At 33.4% G+C, this 19,909-nt stretch overlaps 1 protein-coding gene across 2 annotated transcripts in view; it reads left to right on the top strand.

Annotated features, from left to right (window-relative positions):
- Positions 1–19,909, top strand: part of LOC145246855 (protein timeless-like) — a 199,072-nt gene that overhangs the window by 71,119 nt on the left and 108,044 nt on the right. The window contains exon 1 of one of the 2 annotated variants that reach the window (XM_080108703.1): positions 10,813–11,065. The exons of the other annotated variant lie outside the window; for it this stretch is intronic. The gene's annotated coding sequence lies outside the window, so the exon portion shown is untranslated. Of the gene's footprint in view, positions 1–10,812; positions 11,066–19,909 lie in introns of those variants that run through there. 2 annotated transcript variants of the gene reach the window in all.

Raw genomic sequence — 19,909 nt, forward strand, 5'->3', positions numbered from 1 at the left:
TAAAACAGAACAGCAATCTATGTAACCGTGAAGGATGGTGGAAGGCCATCAATTGGGAATACTGAGAGAGAGAGAGAGAGAGAGAGAGAGAGAGAGAGAGAGAGAGAGAGAGAGAGAGATGGAACAATATTTCAAACTGAATGGAATTAAAGGAATGAACTTGTTGCGACCTGAACTGATAAACGCGACACCCTGCAAGGGCCATCGAACATTCGAGATCGTCGAATTTTTAAAATTTTGTTTTAGACCATGAACTCCATTAGACTGGTTTTATGCTTTGGACCGGATGTACTCAAAAAGGCGTAAGGCCTTATACTTCCGATGAACTACATATATGGATTGATGTTTCCTGCGTTGACTTACCTAATGAAACAGGTTTGTTTCATTGCTGCTCCTTCTCTAAAATCTCTCTCTTTTAAAAACTAAAGAAAGTCTTGTAGGGTTTGTATTACTGTACACATAGCTTCGAAAAAGTTGTCAAAAAACAAATATATAACAAAGAAATGTTATCAAAGGCAAGATAAGTTACTTTTCTACCAAACTGGATATATTTTTTTTGTTTTTATTCAATGTAACATGTTCATTCAGCTCGAAAAACATGCAGTATTTACCGATGTATTGGAAAATTCAAAATGGCGCCCGACACTCTCTGTAACACGGTAAGTTCAGGAAAAGATGTTATAAATAATAAACTAGACAAAATACTGTTAGAAATTCGCTCATTATATGTTACCGTCACATAAGTTGACATATATTCGGTGTTTTTTAAATAGTATTTTATCTAGTTTATTATTTATAACACCTTTTGCCAAACTTACCATGTTAAAGAGAGTGTCGGGCGCCATTTTGAATTTTCCAATACATCGGTAAACACCGCATGTTTTTCGAGGTGAATAAATATGTTACACTGAATAAAAACAAAAAAATATGTATCCAGTTTGGTAGAAAAGTAACTTATCTTGCCTTTGATAATATTTATTTTGTTATATATTTGTTTTTTGACAACTTTTTCGAATCTATGTGTACAGTAATACAAACCCAATCTTGTATTATATCCAATGTTTGTTAATCAAATTTAAATGGTTTGGAAATTAACGCATTTATGCAATACGGTCGATCCACGTGTTGTTTATTCTCCATTATATCTATACTTGACCGAGAAATCCTTCCAACCAAGGAAGTCATTGACTGTCAGTTTCCGATCTCCTGCGAACTTTAGCCCCGATGAGCCTTCCGATGGCACTAATAATCTTGAAAGGCATTCTTATTTCTTCTATCATATTTGCCTTTCTTTTCTTCCCATATCATTTTTTTTTGCAGTGCCGTTCAGTTGTTGATTTTTCTATAAAAAAAAAAAAAAAAAAAAAATGACGGACCTCGATTCTTTGGATTTTGCGTCCTCCTCCCCATTTCTTTTTCTTTTTTTTTATTGTTTTAGTTGAACTTTTATGCTTTCTATTAACTTGCCAAAATAACCTGCTATTCTTGCTCCATTCTTCAACCGTATGCATAGAAGCCCTAATGGGGATATAAGCACTTTACCCTTACCTAACTCAGTATCATATAAGGATCTCCGCGTCTGACATTTGATGGGATAGAGTTGGGTGACGAATTTCCGATGGTGGACTTCCCCGCTCTTGACCAAGCGAGAACAGAGTGAAACTATACCCTAAATCTTAGCGCTGGAACTGAGGGTAATCCAAAACACTCGACTCTGGATCGGTTATGGAAACTGGATCGATTATGTAGTAGTAGTAGTAGTAGTAGTAGTAGTAGTAGTAGTAACAATAATAATAATAATAATAATAATAATAATATATATATATATATATATATATATATATAAATTCAAAATGGCATAATGGAAAAATAAAAAGGTATTTGCAGCTTCTCTTCCAATTTTCGGATTTAAATCATGTCAAATCACACTTCAATTCGATTGATTATTGCTATTTCTTCTGATGAGTTAAGGGCATAATAGATTCACTGATTTATATAATAATTAAGTGATTGATTTTTCGCTACGAAACAGATACTGTAAAGAATTGTACAAGTCAACAGAATTAAAGGAATAAATTATAAGATGGTCAACATCGTGAATTTTGGAATATAACTTTTTGTCATTTATTCTCTATATTGCTCTGTAATTACAGTGAGCTTCTTAAATAAGGATTGATATATATGATAAGAAAATATATTTCTACAATATATATATATATATATATATATATATATATATATATCTCACGTTTAAGGTATTCAAGAGTGATGACTAGGGTTAGGACAACAGAATATTCTTTTCATTGTTTTGATACTCGAGTATATATCTGATGGTATCTTATGTTTTATATATAAAGTGATGTGGTTCTCGCTTGATGTCAAACTGTGCCAGATATATACTTGAAAGTTAAAACAAGGAGAATATCCTGTTGTCCTAGCCCTAGTGATAACAATAAATATAACAAGGTGTTTAAGAGTGCTCAATAAAAGAAGAGCAAGATTTATTTTTATTAATGGAAACAAATTTTCATGATCACGAGACTGGACATACTAATGTTTCGGACAAATGATTGGTTAAAACCAGAAGTCTCCATCAGACAACTTCATAAATGGTTGCTTTCTATAATAAGTTGTGAAAATATATTTACTACAATTAAGCTACACCAAAGTTGGCCAAGATCAAAGTGTAGTATCTGTTCTTCAGATGCTGCACTTAAGATAATTTGTACCAGTCAATGGAGGGGAAACCCTCTATACTGGGACAATTATTATTTTTGGTAACCAGAATGCCCCCTTTTTGCCTACTTTTAGGGGAGCTGGTTTTTACCTCACATTAAAAACGGCCTTGTGCCTAATTTGCTCAGTGGGGGAGCAAATAAATACCATCTGTTCCGACAGATACTGCAAGCAAAGATCATATGTGTGGGCAACCTCACATATAAGACCTTGGTCAATGTAGGGGCAACCCTTCATACCAATTGTCACTATCCAACTCCCCTACTCCCCGGGGAGTTGGTCCCCATTTCCCCTTCACTCCTCACATTAAAAATCGGCCTTGTGCCTAATTTGCTCGGTGGGGGAGCAAATAAATACCATCTGTTCTTCAGATGCTGCACTTCCATTTCTTGTTCTCTTTCGGTGGAGGAGCAGTCCTTCACGACTGAGACATTTTTTTTATTTTTGTACCTTTTCTCCACGTTAAAAAACGACCCTGGTGTCTAACTCTGTCCCGTGGGGAGGCATTGTAAATAGGTACACCAAAGTTTCCGTGTTTAATTCCGTCAGGAAATCGTCAGGCTAAAAGACATGGAATTCGTATCACCTAATATTTCTTTATATACATGTGGTGTTTAGTTTAGCTAGTTAGCATACTTCTCTACAGGTTAATAATTATATTTTCATAACTTATTATCTACTAGCTCTACTCCAAATAAGTTAGTCCATATTAAACGGAATAATTTTAAAAAGTCACATGGTTCTTCGAATATTTTGCTTTATGGTAATTTGTGTTCAGGCTGTCCATTACCGCTCCAGAAGATATCTCACTACTGATGCAATTCTCTATCTATATAAAAGCCAAGTACGTCCAAGGATGGAATACTGTTGCCATATCTGGGCAGGAGCGGCCAAAAACAGCCTATCATGCCTTGACAGAGTACAAAATAGACTTCGTGGCTTAGTGGGGGATGCCCTTTTCTCTACCCTGCAACCTCTCTCCCACAGAAGAGACGTTGCGAGCCTATCCTTGTTTTATCGTTATCTCCATGGCAAGTGCTCGTCTGAACTCCAATCTCTGGTCCCCCCTCGCCAATCTTTCACGAAAAACACCTGTCTAGCTGAATCCACTGCGAAAATTTTCCCCCACTCTATATCTGTGCCTAAATCAAAACGCGGATTCCATGAACAAAGCTTCTTTCTTAGAACTGCACGCCTGTGGAACTCTGTTCCGTCTGCCTGCTTCCCTCCGGACTACAACTTGGATGTGTTCAAGGCCAATGTTAACAAATTCCTAATGAACCGCCCCCTTAATTAAACACTACATCAAATCTCCACACTAACGTAATGTACTTGCAATAACCCTTATCCCTGAGTGGCTTCCGGGCCTTGATAAGTGGTGATCACTGTGTAAAAAAAAAAAAAAAGAAGCTTAGCCCAAATAAGGATGACGTTAAACCAAACCATGCTCTAAAATGTGCAGCCCAAATGTTTGTTACTGAGCACTATCTATGACCATGGTAAGGATTCATCATATTACTGTGACCATGGTAAAGATTTAACATATTTCTGTGACCATGGTAAGGATTCAATATATTTCTGTGACCATGGTAAGGATTCAATATATTTCTGTGACCATGGTAAGGATTCAACATATTTCTGTGACCATGGTAAGGATTCAACATATTCCGGTGACCATGGTAAGGATTTAACATATTTCTGTGACCATGGTAAGGATTCAACATATTTCTGTGACCATGGTAAGGATTCAACATATTTCTGTGACCATGGTAAGGATTCAACATATTTCTGTGACCATGGTAAGGATTCAACATATTTCTGTGACCATGGTAAGGATTTAACATATTTCTGTGACCATGGTAAGGATTCAACATATTTCTGTGACCATGGTAAGGATTCAACATATTTCTGTGACCATGGTAAGGATTCAATATATTTCTGTGACCATGGTAAGGATTCAACATATTTCTGTGACCATGGTAAGGATTCAACATATTTCTGTGACCATGGTAAGGATTCAACATATTTCGGTGACCATGGTAAGGATTTAACATATTTCTGTGACCATGGTAAGGATTCAACATATTTCTGTGACCATGGTAAGGATTCAACATATTTCTGTGACCATGGTAAGGATTCAACATATTTCTGTGACCATGGTAAGGATTCAACATATTTCTGTGACCATGGTAAGGATTTAACATATTTCTGTGACCATGGTAAGGATTTAACATATTTCTGTGACCATGGTAAGGATTCAACATATTTCGGTGACCATGGTAAGGATTTAACATATTTCGGTGACCATGGTAAGGATTCAACATATTTCTGTGACCATGGTAAGGATTCAACATATTTCTGTGACCATGGTAAGGATTCAACATATTTCTGTGACCATGGTAAGGATTCAACATATTTCTGTGACCATGGTAAGGATTCAACATATTTCTGTGACCATGGTAAGGATTCAACATATTTCTGTGACCATGGTAAGGATTCAACATATTTCTGTGACCATGGTAAGGATTCAACATATTTCTGTGACCATGGTAAGGATTCAACATATTTCTGTGACCATGGTAAGGATTCAACATATTTCTGTGACCATGGTAAGGATTCAACATATTTCGGTGACCATGGTAAGGATTTAACATATTTCTGTGACCATGGTAAGGATTCAACATATTTCTGTGACCATGGTAAGGATTCAACATATTTCTGTGACCATGGTAAGGATTCAACATATTTCTGTGACCATGGTAAGGATTCAACATATTTCTGTGACCATGGTAAGGATTCAACATATTTCTGTGACCATGGTAAGGATTCAACATATTTCTGTGACCATGGTAAGGATTTAACATATTTCTGTGACCATGGTAAGGATTCAACATATTTCTGTGACCATGGTAAGGATTCAACATATTTCGGTGACCATGGTAAGGATTCAACATATTTCTGTGACCATGGTAAGGATTCAACATATTTCTGTGACCATGGTAAGGATTCAACATATTTCTGTGACCATGGTAAGGATTCAACATATTTCTGTGACCATGGTAAGGATTCAACATATTTCTGTGACCATGGTAAGGATTCAACATATTTCTGTGACCATGGTAAGGATTCAACATATTTATTAACAAGTATATTAAATATACTTATTGCAAGTGAGATACACAGAAGTGTTTATGTTCTATTTCAAAAAAGAAAACGTCAAGCAGAATTGCAATGCCAAGCGCTCCTTGTGTATAATGAAATATAGACTTTTGTCATTTATTCATTATATGCTCTGTAATTACATTGTAATTCCATTGAGCTTCTTAAATAATGATTGGTAAAGAATATTTCCACAGATATATATATATATATATATATATATATATATATATATATATATATATATATGTATATATATATATATATATATATATAATAAAATAAAAATTACAATTAAATTTACCAAAATGACCCAAGATGGTATGATTAAAGTATATTATAAATATTATAGAATTAATATTTATAAAATTATCTCAGCCAGATTAAAAACTCGATAAAACCAAATAGGAAATAGAGCTTATAATATGAGCAAACAGTTAATAAAACATGTTAAAAAACACTTTGAAATGAGTTAAAAACATATTTAATCTGAAAAGTAAACACCAGATAAATGGATAGTCCTTAATCTGCGGAGTTTCGAAGAAATACTTTCCTTCTCATCAGAGGGTAGAAATTAGCAAAATGCGGGATCAGATTTTGCATGCAGAAGTATTTGATGAAACAACAAGTAAGTCAAAGTTCTTACTTGAAAACAAAAAAAGTGAAGCAGAGGGAATATGGTGAAGAAAAAGGTGATTACATATGAATGGATAGTCTATATATATATATATATATATATATATATATATATATATATATATATATATATATATATATATATCTGGTGGAAGATAAAATACTGTCACTGGATTTTTTATCAGCTCTGAACTAATTGTGGTTTATGTTTTACAGGTGTTTGAACTGAGTCAGGTGTGAAATGGAGCCTGTTGAATGTCGAGCAATGATCCGGTTTTTGTATTTGAAAGGACGCACACCACAGGAGACTTTTGATGAAATGAAAGAAACTTATGGTGATAATGCCCCATCATATGACCTTGTAAAACGCTGGCATCGGTAATAAAAACATGGCCAGAAGTCTATGGAAACAGCTCCCAGACCTGCCCTCCCCCTTCTGCCATTGATGAGGCATCTGTCCGTCAAGTTGAGGCTGCCATTTTGGAAGATCGGCGCATTACTATTCGCCAAATGGCCCAAGATGTCAAGATTAGTACAGGGTCTGTGGAAACTATTATTCATGACCATTTGCATATGCATAAGGTGTCTGCCAGATGGATTCCCAGGTTTCTCACACCATTCCAGAAGCGAGAAAGTGTTGAGTGATCGAGGATGAATTCGGAGATGTGCCAAGAAAATGAGTCAAAGTTTTTCAAAAGACTGATTACACAGGATGAAACCTAGGTCCATCACTATGATCCAGAGACCAAAGCCGAGTCAATGCAGTGGAAGCACTTGGACTCACCACCTCCAAAGAAGGCAACCGTGCAGCCCTCTGCTGGTAAGGTCATGCTCATAGTCTTCTGTGACCAGGACGGAGTAGTAATGACAGATCTCCTGGCAAAGGGTACCACAATTAAAGGAGCCTATTATGCTTCACTTTTGAGGAAATTAAGGGAAGCTATCAAAATCAAGAGGTGGGGCAAGATCAGCAAAGGTACCTTCCTCCTGCAGGACAACGCTCCGGTCAACAACTCACATGTCGTCGGATCAGAAGCACGCGCATGTGGTTATGAAATCCTCCCCCATCCTCCCTACTCTCTCACCTTGCACCCTCTGAATTTCACCTCTTCCCAGCCATGAAGTTGTTTTTGAAAGGAAAGCGTTTCCCAGATGATGCAGCCTTGATTTCTGAAGTCACGTCGTGGTTGGAGGACCAACCTGGGGTGTTCTACAAAAACGGTCTCTAAAGCTGCATCAAACGATGGGAGAAATGCATAACTCTGGGTGGTTCCTATGTAGAGAAAGACTAATAACTGTGCCAAGTTTCGTTGCTCTACTGCTATGGGAAGTGGGTCAGGGGTATTACTTATTGCACGCCCCTCGTAAGAGTACTTTACGCCTGGGCAAAGCCGGTCCCCCGCCCCCGTTTGTAAATAATAAATAATAATATATCATATTTTTTTCAATCCGGTGTATTTGTGGGAATTGTAAATATCTTTTTTCTAGCGGAAAAAAAAGTCCCTGTTGGCGATTTGGTCATATATTGACCAATCAGTTAGCAGAGGGCATTTATTTTATCTTTCATCTGAAGAACTACTTCAATCTCTTTAGGAATCACGATCGCTCAGCAGATCTCTCCGGAAAGATCTCTTTTGTCTCTGATCACTGGACGCTGAAGCATCGACTATCTTCGTCTGAATATAACTTCTACCCAACCTTCGACAGCCCTAAGGACTTTCTATATTCCCTATACCAAATAGTATAAATTCTTTCGTGGTTATCATAGGATTTGTCTTTCCTTTCATACAACGGTTTTTTGTGACGTACTAGTAGTGTTACTATTTACAATGCCTCCCCACGCGACAGAGTTAGACACCAGGGTCGTTTTTTAACGTGGAGAAAAGGTACAAAAATAAAAATTGTCTCAGTCGTGACGAATTTCTCCTCCACTGACAGAGAACAAGAAATTGAAGTGTAGCATCTGAAGAACAGATACTACACTTTGATCTTGTTTATATATTTTATTGCTTTTAAAATTTTGTAAATACAATTAAGTAAAAAAAAACAAAAGGGTTTGTATTACTGTACACATAGATTCGAAAAAAGTTGTCAAAAAACAAATATATAACAAATAAATGTTATCAAAGGCAAGATAAGTTACTTTTCTATCTAACTGGATATATTTTTTGTGTTTTTATTCAATGTAACATGTTTATTCAGCTCGAAAAACATGCAGTGTTTACCGATGTATTGGAAAACTCAAAATGGCGCCCAACACTCTCTTTAACATGGTAAGTTTGGGAAAAGGTGTTATAAATAATAAACAAGACAAAATACTATTAAAAAAACACCGAATATATGTCAACTTATGTCACGGTAACATATAATGAGCGAATTTCTAACAGTATTTTGTCTAGTTTATTATTTATAACACCTTTTCCTGAACTTACCGTGTTAAAGAGAGTGTCGGCCGCCATTTTGAATTTTCGAATACATCGGTAGGTAAACACTGTATGCTTTTCGAGCTGAATAAACATGTTACATTGAATAAAAACACGAAAAATATATCCAGTTAGGTAGAAAAGTAACTTATCTTGTCTTTGATAACATTTATTTGCTATATATTTGTTTTTTGACAACTTTTTCGAATCTATAGTACAGTAATACAAACCCAACAAAAGATTTTCAAACAACAAAATTAGGCACAAGGCCCTACAAGAAATTAGGGAGGGTAAGGGTTCAGGGTCTTTGTGACTAAAGTGATTAAAAAGTAATAAATGTAGACTTTGGAGTCTTACTCTTGACTGGCAACATTTACCAAAATACCTCATTCACTCTATGGATCTTAAACTAACTAATAAATCCCCAGCGTTTAAGAATCAAACCCATATTTACAATTAATAAACAGTTGTCTGTGTGTTTGTGTGTATGCATTTTTTTTTTTAAATAACACTTTGATCTTGACCCGAAGGCCAATGAGATGTTCAGATAGAGTCGACAGATCGATTTTTTTTTTTTTTTAAATATCTGGTTCTAAGCCAAAAACAACAGTACTTACTTAATTGTCCTGTCGAAAATAGTAATATATCCAAAAATTACGAAAGTTAATGAGTAGAACAACTGCTATTGTGTTTTTATTAAAAAAAAGAAAGAAAAAGAACATGAAAAAAGATTCTTTCTTAGAACTGCACGCCTAATTGCTTGCCTGTTTTTCAGCTGACTACAATTTGATTGTCTTCAAGTTCAAGTTCACGAGTAAACAAGTTCTTGAACCGCCCCCCTAAGTAATCCAATTTACAAAATTTCCACTTCTTACGATTACTACGCTATAATCCCATTGATTAATGTATACCCATTAATCCTTATGCTCGAGTGGCCTTCGGCCTTGATAAGTGGTGTGGTGACTCCTCTGAGAAAAAAAAAATAGAGCCTCACTATCGGCTAAAACAAAGCGTCGCCATTAAAGTAGAGAAAAGGAGAGATAAGTATGTCCTTTGTATTCGCAATCTTCAAGGTGTTTACATCTGGGGAAGACGCAATTTTCTCCAAATATTTTGTAAAAATTACTTTTAACTATATAAATAAGTTTTCGTAATTTAAAAAAAAAAATTATTTCTATTTTCGACATGACAATTAAGTAAGTATTGTTGTTTTAAGCAAGAAAAAAAAAACATTTAAAAATTCGATCTGTCGACTAGCACCCTGTGGTATATAAAAGTGCGTCTCATTTTTATTTATTCATTATTTTTGCGTTGAAAAACAAATATATTTCACTTTCACTGTCCGTCCCTGCGTGTTATCGATCACAGACTATTAATATCTCTCCTCTTTTTTTTTTTTTTGTTTTTAATAGATTTTTTTTGCGATCAGTGTTATCACTAAAACATTTTTTTCTTCTGTCACGCTCAGCTTTCCTCCTCTTCCTCCCCCTCTCTTTCTCTTTCCTTGTTTCCTCTCTTAATAAACGTTTACCCCCCCCCTTTAATCCCTCTCTTCAATAGATTCAATCTATATGTTCGCTCTACTATTACATTACTCCCCTTCTCCTAATTTTTACCCCCCTCTCTCTTTCTCTTCTGCGTCAAACCTCCTACCCTAATTAAAAGCAGTATACTTTTGGACTTTCTTTTCTCCCCCTCTTCCGACACCCCTTGTTATTAAATCTTTTTTTCTTTCCTTCTTTTTCGTCCCAGATCAATTCATAACGTTTCCTTCTTTCTTTCTTTCTTTCTATTTATAAACACACGAGTACTCGCCTCCTACCCCAATGGTGTATAGGAGCCGTACTTTCACCCTCCCTAATTGTGACCAGTCGGTTCTCGCACCCCTCCGTCTTATCTATCACTCTTTCTTCCACTCAGATTGCTTTTCATCTTATTACCTATTCAGTTTTTAACAACACCCTTCAAGGAATGTTACGAAATAAGTTTTAAAAACAATTAAAAAAACAACAACACCCGAATAAACCAAGGGAGCGCCCGAATCTATATTTGGGGTTTTGGAGTCAATTTCGACAACTTGGTTGACTAACCATAGGCGACCCTTTTCATTTGTAAGTTAAATTCATTTATTTATATCGACAAGTGCTTGTTTTTCTATTTATGTCGCCTTTCATCTGGACGTGGGGGGAAAAAATGTACACATAGCCCCCCCCCCGTGTTTATTTTTATTTTATTTTTTTTTTTTTGAAAATATAAATTTCTGAATATAAAAATGGGTAAATTTATACAAACACCGTGACAGCGAATTAACCCTAACCCTAAACCCTAACCCTAACGCTGTCACGGTGTTTGTATAATAATACCTAAAAATGTGTTAGGATCGTTAAAAATGAAATAGTAAATTGTAAGAAATGTAAAAATAAAGAATAAAAAAAATATATAAATATATTTACGAAAAGGGTCCCATTCGTTATGTAAATGTCTTGTAAAATGGTCCCCCGACTATATGTACAGTGTCAGACGCTATATCATCTATTCCTGAAGATCTAACAACAAAATGCACAAAGAAAAATAAAAAAAAAAGTATCTCTACATAATTTGAACCAAACAAATATTAACCTTAACCTAATTTTGGTTCAAATTCTCTAGAAACACACACACACACACACATATTTACGTATGTATCGATTTGCAATATTTCAACAGTGTTCAATATGTCGATAGAGCTAGATAACTAGTAAGTTCTGAAAATATATTTATGGCAATTAAGCTACACGAAGGGATCCGCGTTTATACCCTGTAAAATTTAACCTGGAAATAAAACGCGGACGCCTCTGTGTCGCTTAATAACTATACATATATTTTCGTAACACACACACATATATATATATATATTAGTGTTGGGACGATTAATCAGAATCAGAAAAATTTGTGCATATTTTCCGACGCCAAAACTACTCTTTTAATTGTGTTTCTTTTTTTTAATTTTTATTTTATTTGAATATATTCAAAGCAAAATCTTCTTTTGCCGGTAATAATTATAAAACAATAACTATTTATTGATTTTCAACTATTTGTAAAACTAAGATCGATTCCCACAAGTGTTTTTTTTTTTTTTTTTTTTTTTTTTTTTCGTTTAAGAAAATATTTCGGGTTTGTAGATTCGAAAAAGTTGTCAAAAGGCAAATATATAACAAATAAATGTTATCAAAGGCAAGATAAGTTACTTTTCTACCAAACTGGATATATTTTTCGTGTTTTTATTCAATGTAACATGTTTATTCAGCTCGAAAAGCATACAGTGTTTACCGATGTATGGGAAAATTCAAAATGGCGCCCGACACTCTCATTAACACGGTAAGTTCAGGAAAAGATGTTATAAATGATAAACAAGACGAAATACTGTTAGAAATTCGCTCATTATATGTTACCGTGACATAAGTTGACATATATTCGGTGGGGTTTTTAATAGTATTTTATCTAGTTTATTATTTATAACACCTTTTGCCAAACTTACCGTGTTAAAGAGAGTGTCGGGCGCCATTTTGAATTTTCCAATACATACATCGGTAAACACTGCATGTTTTTCGAGCTGAATAAACATGTTACATTGAATAAAAACACGAAAAGTAACTTATCTTGCCTTCTTGGTAGAAAAGTAACTTATCTTGCCTTTGATAATATTTATTTCTAATATATTTGTTTTTTTGACAACTTTTTCGAATCTATGTGTACAGTAATACACCCCCCCCAAAAAAAAACTCATATGTGCAGATATTTTCTTAAATGTAAAAATACACTTATGGGGATGATCTATTTTAGTTTTCGTTTAGTTTTAAATCAATAAATATTAATTACTTAATTATTATTATTACGAGCAATGGAAGATTTTGCTTTAAACAAAATCAAATAAAATAATCAAAAGAATCGTTTTTGGCATCGGAAAATAGTCACAAATTTTTCCGATACCCTAAAAAATTCTGATTTTTCGGATTCCCGATTCCGATTGATCGTCCCAACACTGTGAGGACTTTTGGTTATTACCGACTAATTGTCTGATACATTAGCATGTTCAGTGTAACGTGTAACGATATGTAATATTTGTCTATATAAATAAAAATATTATATATATATAATGTACGTGTCCGCGACGGAACGAAAATATCCTATTCCAAAAATCATCTAACGTAATCAAATAGTTTTATTTTTATAAAGAAAATTATTTTCAAATGATTAATGGGAAATTGTAGGCATTACAAGGCTGATCTTGCAAGTTTAAATTGGGTTATCTTCCTTTGTTTTTTCAAGATGGCGCGCCAGAAAATTCATACATGAAATTTGATTTTCTTCGTTAAAAATAAAATTATTTGATCAATTTATATAATTTTTGCATAACATTTTGGTTCTGTCACGGATAGGTACATCATACAGGTCTTTAATTATTTTTCTTTCATATAAGGAGAAATTCTGGAAGGAACCAATCAATTTAGTAATGCTTATTAATAAGTGACGGGGGGGCACTTTAGTAAATTTCCAACGCACTGGCATAAATGCATCATAGTGAAGCCGGGAGCCCCAATAATCGATCCAAAATCGAAAATTAAACAAAAATACTGGTAGAACATGTCATTTTCGCATTTATGACTTCTATTGGGTGTGTTTCTATCACTATCTTGTTTAATTTGGAGCGATTATCGAGGCCCCAAACTGACTTAAGGACACCGTAATTTTTTTTTTAACGTTTTCAATCGACTGCCTTTGCACTACTTTTCGTTTTAAGTAAAAAAAAAAAAAAAAAAAAAAAAACACTATAAAATAAGTTAAAATACAAGAAAAACCTATCCAGGTAGGTAAAAGAGTGCCTTAGCTTGCCTTTTATAACATTTATTTGTTGTATATCTATTTTGTTTCAGACTCTTTTGTGTTTGTGACCGTCCTAGTAAACGCCCGAAACCCATTCTTAACACAAGGAAGTATGGCTTTTGTTAACTATTTGGTTTTTACGTCATAGAAATTATGTAGGCGATTCACAAAATTTTACGCTTATAAAACCAATATTAAAACAAATGTACACAAAATAAAATATTTGAAATATTTGAAGATAACATATTGGGGGTGAAACAAAAACCAATTTTATCACAATATTTGGTATTTGTTAATAAGATAGTCGACAAATCGATTCTTTTAAAATATGCCGTTTTAAACAAAAACAATATTACGCACTTAATTGTCATATCGAAAATAATAACATATCCAAAAATTACGAAAATTCATGGAGTAGAAAGTTATTTATAATTAAAAGTAATTTTTACAGAAAATCGGGTAAAATTGCAATTTTCTTAGATGTTATAAAATAGACGATGAAGAGTTCATACACAGGGGACATAACTCAGAACGCAAATTTTAGATTACATTATAATGGCGACCAACATTTTAGCCTAATAGCGAAAGATTTTTTTTTGTATTCTTAAAACACAATAGCTGTTCAACTTGATGGATTTTCATAATTTTTGGATCTAATACTATTTTCGACATGACAATTAAGTACATAATATTGTTTTTGCTTAAAACGACATATTTTAAAAATCGATCTGTCGACTCGATCTTAACAAGCACTATATTTAAAAGATTTGGGTTTGTTTTACAATAGACCGAGGTACGGAAAAGTTGTAAAGAAACAATGGTCCTAATACAGAGAGTAGTACCGAAACGATGTTACCAAGGGCAAGATAAGTTACTCTTGTACCTACCTGGATATGTTTTTGATGTTTTAACTGATTTTAAAGTGTGTTCTAAGCGTGAAACGTATGTACTGTTTATTGCTTCAATTAAAATGAAAACAAAGATGGTGCCATGATGCTCTGTCTCCTGTGGAGTCCCGATATTTGGTCAAAACCTAAAAAATAAATAAATAAATTAAAAATAATGAAAGAAATCCACCAAATAAATATCACTGTGATATTTATTGGGTGTATTTCTATCAGTATTTTTTTTTTTTTTTTTGTGGTTTTGACCGATTGTCCAGACTCCAAATGAGAGAAAGCACCATGGCGTCCATCTTTATTTTCGATTTAACAGAAGCGTTCAGCACTACTCACATTTCATACTTAAAACCAAGCTACTATCTTTCCACCATCAACGCTCTGATCCCTGTCTGGCATCAATAGAAATGAATGGCTCTCGTCTTGGGGAGGCTCCATGTTTTCACAAACTTTTGGGTTTAACCTTTACTCCTAATCTGAGATGGAACACCTACATCAACCCCATTGCCAAGGCTGCTGGAAAAATGGTAGGATCGTTCTATCGCTACAGTAGATATCCCACTGCTGGATACAGTCCTTCAGGACAAGATCAAAGTGTAGTATCTGTTCTTCAGATGCTGCACTTCTATTTCTTGTTCTCTTTCAGTGGAGGAGAAATCCTTCACGACTGAGACAATTTTTATTTTTGTACCTTTTCTCCACGTTAAAAAACGACCCTGGTGTCTAACTCTGTCCCGTGGGGAGACATAGTAAATAGGTACAATTCTCTACCTGTATAGTAAATCCAAGGATGGATTACTGTTGCCACATCTGGACAGGAGCACTTTAATCTGCCTTGAGAGAGTTCAAAATAGACATCGTAGCCTAGTGGGGGGCATGCTCTTTTCTCTTCCCTGCAACCTCTTTCTCACAGAAAAGACGTTGTGAGCCTGTCTTTGCTTTATCATTATTTTCATGGCAAGTTCTCGTCTGAGCTCCAATCTATGCCCCCCTCCCTCGGCCTAACTTAAAAAAAAAACACTCTTCTAGCTGAAACCACTATCAATAATTTCCCCCACTCTTTATCTGTACCTAAATCTAAACGTAGATTCCATGAATAAAAGCTTCTTTTTTAGAACTGCACACCTGTGGAACTCTGTTCCGTTTTCTTGCTTTCCAACTGACTACAATATGGCCGTCTTCAAGTCTAACGTAAACAAGTTCTTGATGAGTCATCCCCTTCAGTAATCCAATTTACCAAATTTCCATTACTAACAATTACTACAACATTTTCCATTGAGTACTGTACACTCATTAACTCTTATCCTCGAGTGGCTTCTGGGCTTTAATAATGGTGACTCCTTTAAAAAAACAAAAAAACAAAAACACTTTCCAATAAGGCAAAATAAACGGTCAACAAATAACTTATACCAAAGGCAATAAAAGTTTCTTTCTTTTTTTTTTTTTTTTTTTTTTTTTTACTTTACCTGTTGAATGATTTGTATTTTTCAAAGTATTTTAAAGCGCTTTTAATTACATATTTTATCCATCGCTTCGAAGCCTTGTGTAATGGATGATCCAAGATGGCGCTGGATTTTTATTGGATGTTAAACTTCGATGTTGTAAAACAACTCAAAAGATCTTAAACAAAATTAAAACTAATAAAAATATGCAGGTCGGTTGAAAATAAAGCTGCAGTGAAGCCAACGGACGAAAAAAAAAAAAAAAAAAAAGTAAAAAAAATTCAAATATACAATAAATAAATGTTGCCATAACCAATAAAAGTTACTTTTGTATCTTGCTCACTTTTTTGTGTTTTAAAGTAGTTTTAAAATGCTTTTTATTTCATCTCAAATATTCGGTATTTACGAAATGATAGCCAACAGGATGATGGGCTTCTTGTTTCCCATAAAGAAGAATCTAAGCTGACAATAAAGAGAATTTAAAACACAAAAAAATGAACCAGGTAGGTTGAAAAGTAAATTTTAATGGTTATGGTAACATTTTTTTTATTGTATGTTTGATTTTTTTTCCATTGGTTGTTTGTTGGCTTAACTGCACAATTTCCGATTAACTTTTAGACCGATTGGTACAGTAGGTGTATCAGAATTTTTGTAGGAATTTTTGACACCCCTAACACGAAACTGCGAATAAAATATAAAAAAACTCGTAATTTCTCTTTTAAAAGTGGGTTGTTTATTTTCTTTATAGATTATACTTCCAAAATAAACTATTAAAGTTGTTTTAAAAGTAATAGAAATATTTTTATTTTTTAAAAAACAGTAATGAAATTAATTGAATTTTACGAGCTCAGTATTTTTCAATTTTTAAACTTTAAAAATCTATCAAAATTTTTCTATTGATTCAATTTTTACGATATTTTCAGGATCAATTTGAAATTTTATGCTCTTTCCAATAAATCCAATATAATATTTTAGACAAACGTTTTTTTTAAATTCATTCCCCCCGTTTTCAAGTGTCTATTAAAAAGTAACTAATTAATTTACTCAACAAAGTTTTATATATCACAAATTGGAGATAAAAGATAAATAAATGATATATTCAAATAATAACAAAAAAAAAGTAGTGTTTTTTAGAAATTTATCTGTAAAGTCCGAAGTTTAAAACCTTTTTTTTTTTTTTTTTAAACCACATTGTTTGTTTTTTCTTGTTTTTTTTTAAATGAAACCTTGGTCCTTCCTCCTTTAATTGAAAAAAAAAATTAGGGCTTTAATTACATTTTTCGAGTAGATATAAGCTTGGAAAGACAGGGAGTCGAATTAATTCACGCCTCCCATTTTGAAATGTCTATTAAAAAGTAAATAATTAATTTACTCACCAAAGTGTTATATATCACAAATTGGAGATAAAAGATCAATAAATAATATATTCAAATTTAAACAAAAAAAAAGTAGTGTTTTTTTAGAAATTTATCTGTAAAGTCCGAAGTTTACAACCTTTTTTTAAAAAAAAAACACGTTTTTTTTTTTTAAATGAAACCTTGGTCTTCCCTCTTTTAATTGAAAAGAAAATTAGGGCTTGAATTACATTTTTGGAGGAGTTATAAGCTTGGAAAGACGGGGGGAAATTATTCGATATTTTTCTTGAAATTTCTGACACGCATATTGGTACAGTTATAATCTTTTTTTTTTTTTTTTTTTTTTTTTTTTTTTTTTTTTAAGTTTCGATTTTTCAGGTGTTAAATCGAGATTTCACATGAACTAAAAGGAAAAATGCACCATTTTAAATACATCGGGTTTACAGAGAACTAAAATCATCGATAAAAATAAACGCACTTTAAATGCTTTAAAACATTTTTGCTGCTTATTTAAAATTACACTTATAAAAAATATACAGAAAAATCTTTATGCTGTACGTATTCGTCAAGGAACGAAGATGTCCTGTTCCAAAAAAAAAAAAAAAAAAATCACATAAATTGATCATTTTTTTTTCTTTTAAACAAAGAAAATAAAAATTGACGACTTTTAGCAATTAAAAAGTTTTAATGATTTTTAATACAAACAAAATCTCTGTAGGCAAATTGAATTGTCACCCTTGAATTATAAAACAAAATGGCGACCCTCTGACCTAGTTTTGCTTTTTCATAAAATTTGATTTTCTTCTTTAGTCTTTATCCTCTAGTGGCTTTCGGGCCTTGATAAGAGGTGATTCCCTTGTAAAAATAAAATAGAATAAAATGAAACCAACCATGATCCGTCAGCAGGGCCATAAGAATGTAATATAGTCAACTACAATATTGTGGGGGTCTACGTTCGTGCTGGGCGCCTATTGAATGGAAATATGTCACAATCTTCGACAATGATTTTAAAAGTAGGTCTTCATAACATTCTGAAACTAGACTAACCAGTGTGCTTATTTAATTTGCCTCCCCACGAGAGCAGAGTTAGACAACAGGGTCGTTTTTTAATGTCGAGAAAGGAACAAAAAATAAAAATTGTCTCAGTAATGAAGGATTTCTCCTCTACTAACGGAGAACAAAAAAAATTCAAGTGCAGCATCAGAAAGATACTACATTTTGATCTTGGCCTGAAGAGATAAAATATTATAAGTATTTAGGGGTGGGAGTTGCACCCTCAAATAGTCTCCATATTTTATCTCTCACGTGCACAATTATTTCGCTCCTAATGTATCTATTGCTAGACGTCACATTCCTATTATGCTACCTAGCATCTTCTCTCCTCTTCTGATGAGAAGCATTAGGCTTCGAAATACTATGGTATAAAGAGTTCTTACTTATCCTACACCCCTAATTGATGTAACATCCTTATTAAATAAATGAATAAATCTATATGCATTAGCAGATATATTGTTGTTTTCTTATTTTATTGATAGTCTCTCTCTCTCTCTCTCTCTCTCTCTGTATGTATATATATATACAGGGTGGGCCAAAATAATGGTCCTATATATATATATGATTATATTTAAAGATAGGACCCTTATTTTGGCCCACCCTGTATATATATATATATATATATATAATATATATATATATATATATATATATATATAGTAATTTATAAAATATATATGGCGATTAAGCTACACTGAATATTCTGCGTTTCATCCAACTATAGGATTCGTCAGGCTTATGCGCGAATTCTGTCGTTGCTTCTTGTTTTTATATATGTTGAGGATTTCTAGTCGGCCAATCAGCTTTCTAGTATCCACTGCGCCCCTTCCTACCAGCCAATGGGCATGCATTTTATCAAACAAAGGATCTATTTTAGAACTAGGTTAGTGGTTTTAGGTGGTCGTTCTCCTTTTTTTTTTTTTATACATATAAATATACCTATGTGCACACAACAATGCACATACATATACATATATACATATATATATACATATATGTATGTGATCGTTTATGTATATTCATGTTTATTTAATTTATTTATTTGTTTTTTTTTTCCTATTGTTAGTTTTAAAGCTATTTTGTATCGCTATCCTAGAGTAAGTTTTATTTTGTGAACACAGTTGTTTGCTATTTCCCGCCTACAGTTTAATAGATTTTGAGGTTCTTTAAAGTACAGGATAGAAAATTTTTCATGGAGGCATAATTTACATGGATCGTCTAAATGTCTGCATGTGGTAACTTGTCTCATTATTTGATAAAATGCATGCCCATTGGCTGGTAGGAAGGGGCGCGGTGGAGACTAGAAAGCTGATTGGCCGACTAGAAATCCTCAACATGTATAA

The sequence above is a fragment of the Euprymna scolopes genome, chromosome 24 (genome assembly GCF_053919585.1).
Source record: "Euprymna scolopes isolate OS-2025 chromosome 24, ASM5391958v1, whole genome shotgun sequence".
Taxonomy (NCBI): domain Eukaryota; kingdom Metazoa; phylum Mollusca; class Cephalopoda; order Sepiida; family Sepiolidae; genus Euprymna; species Euprymna scolopes.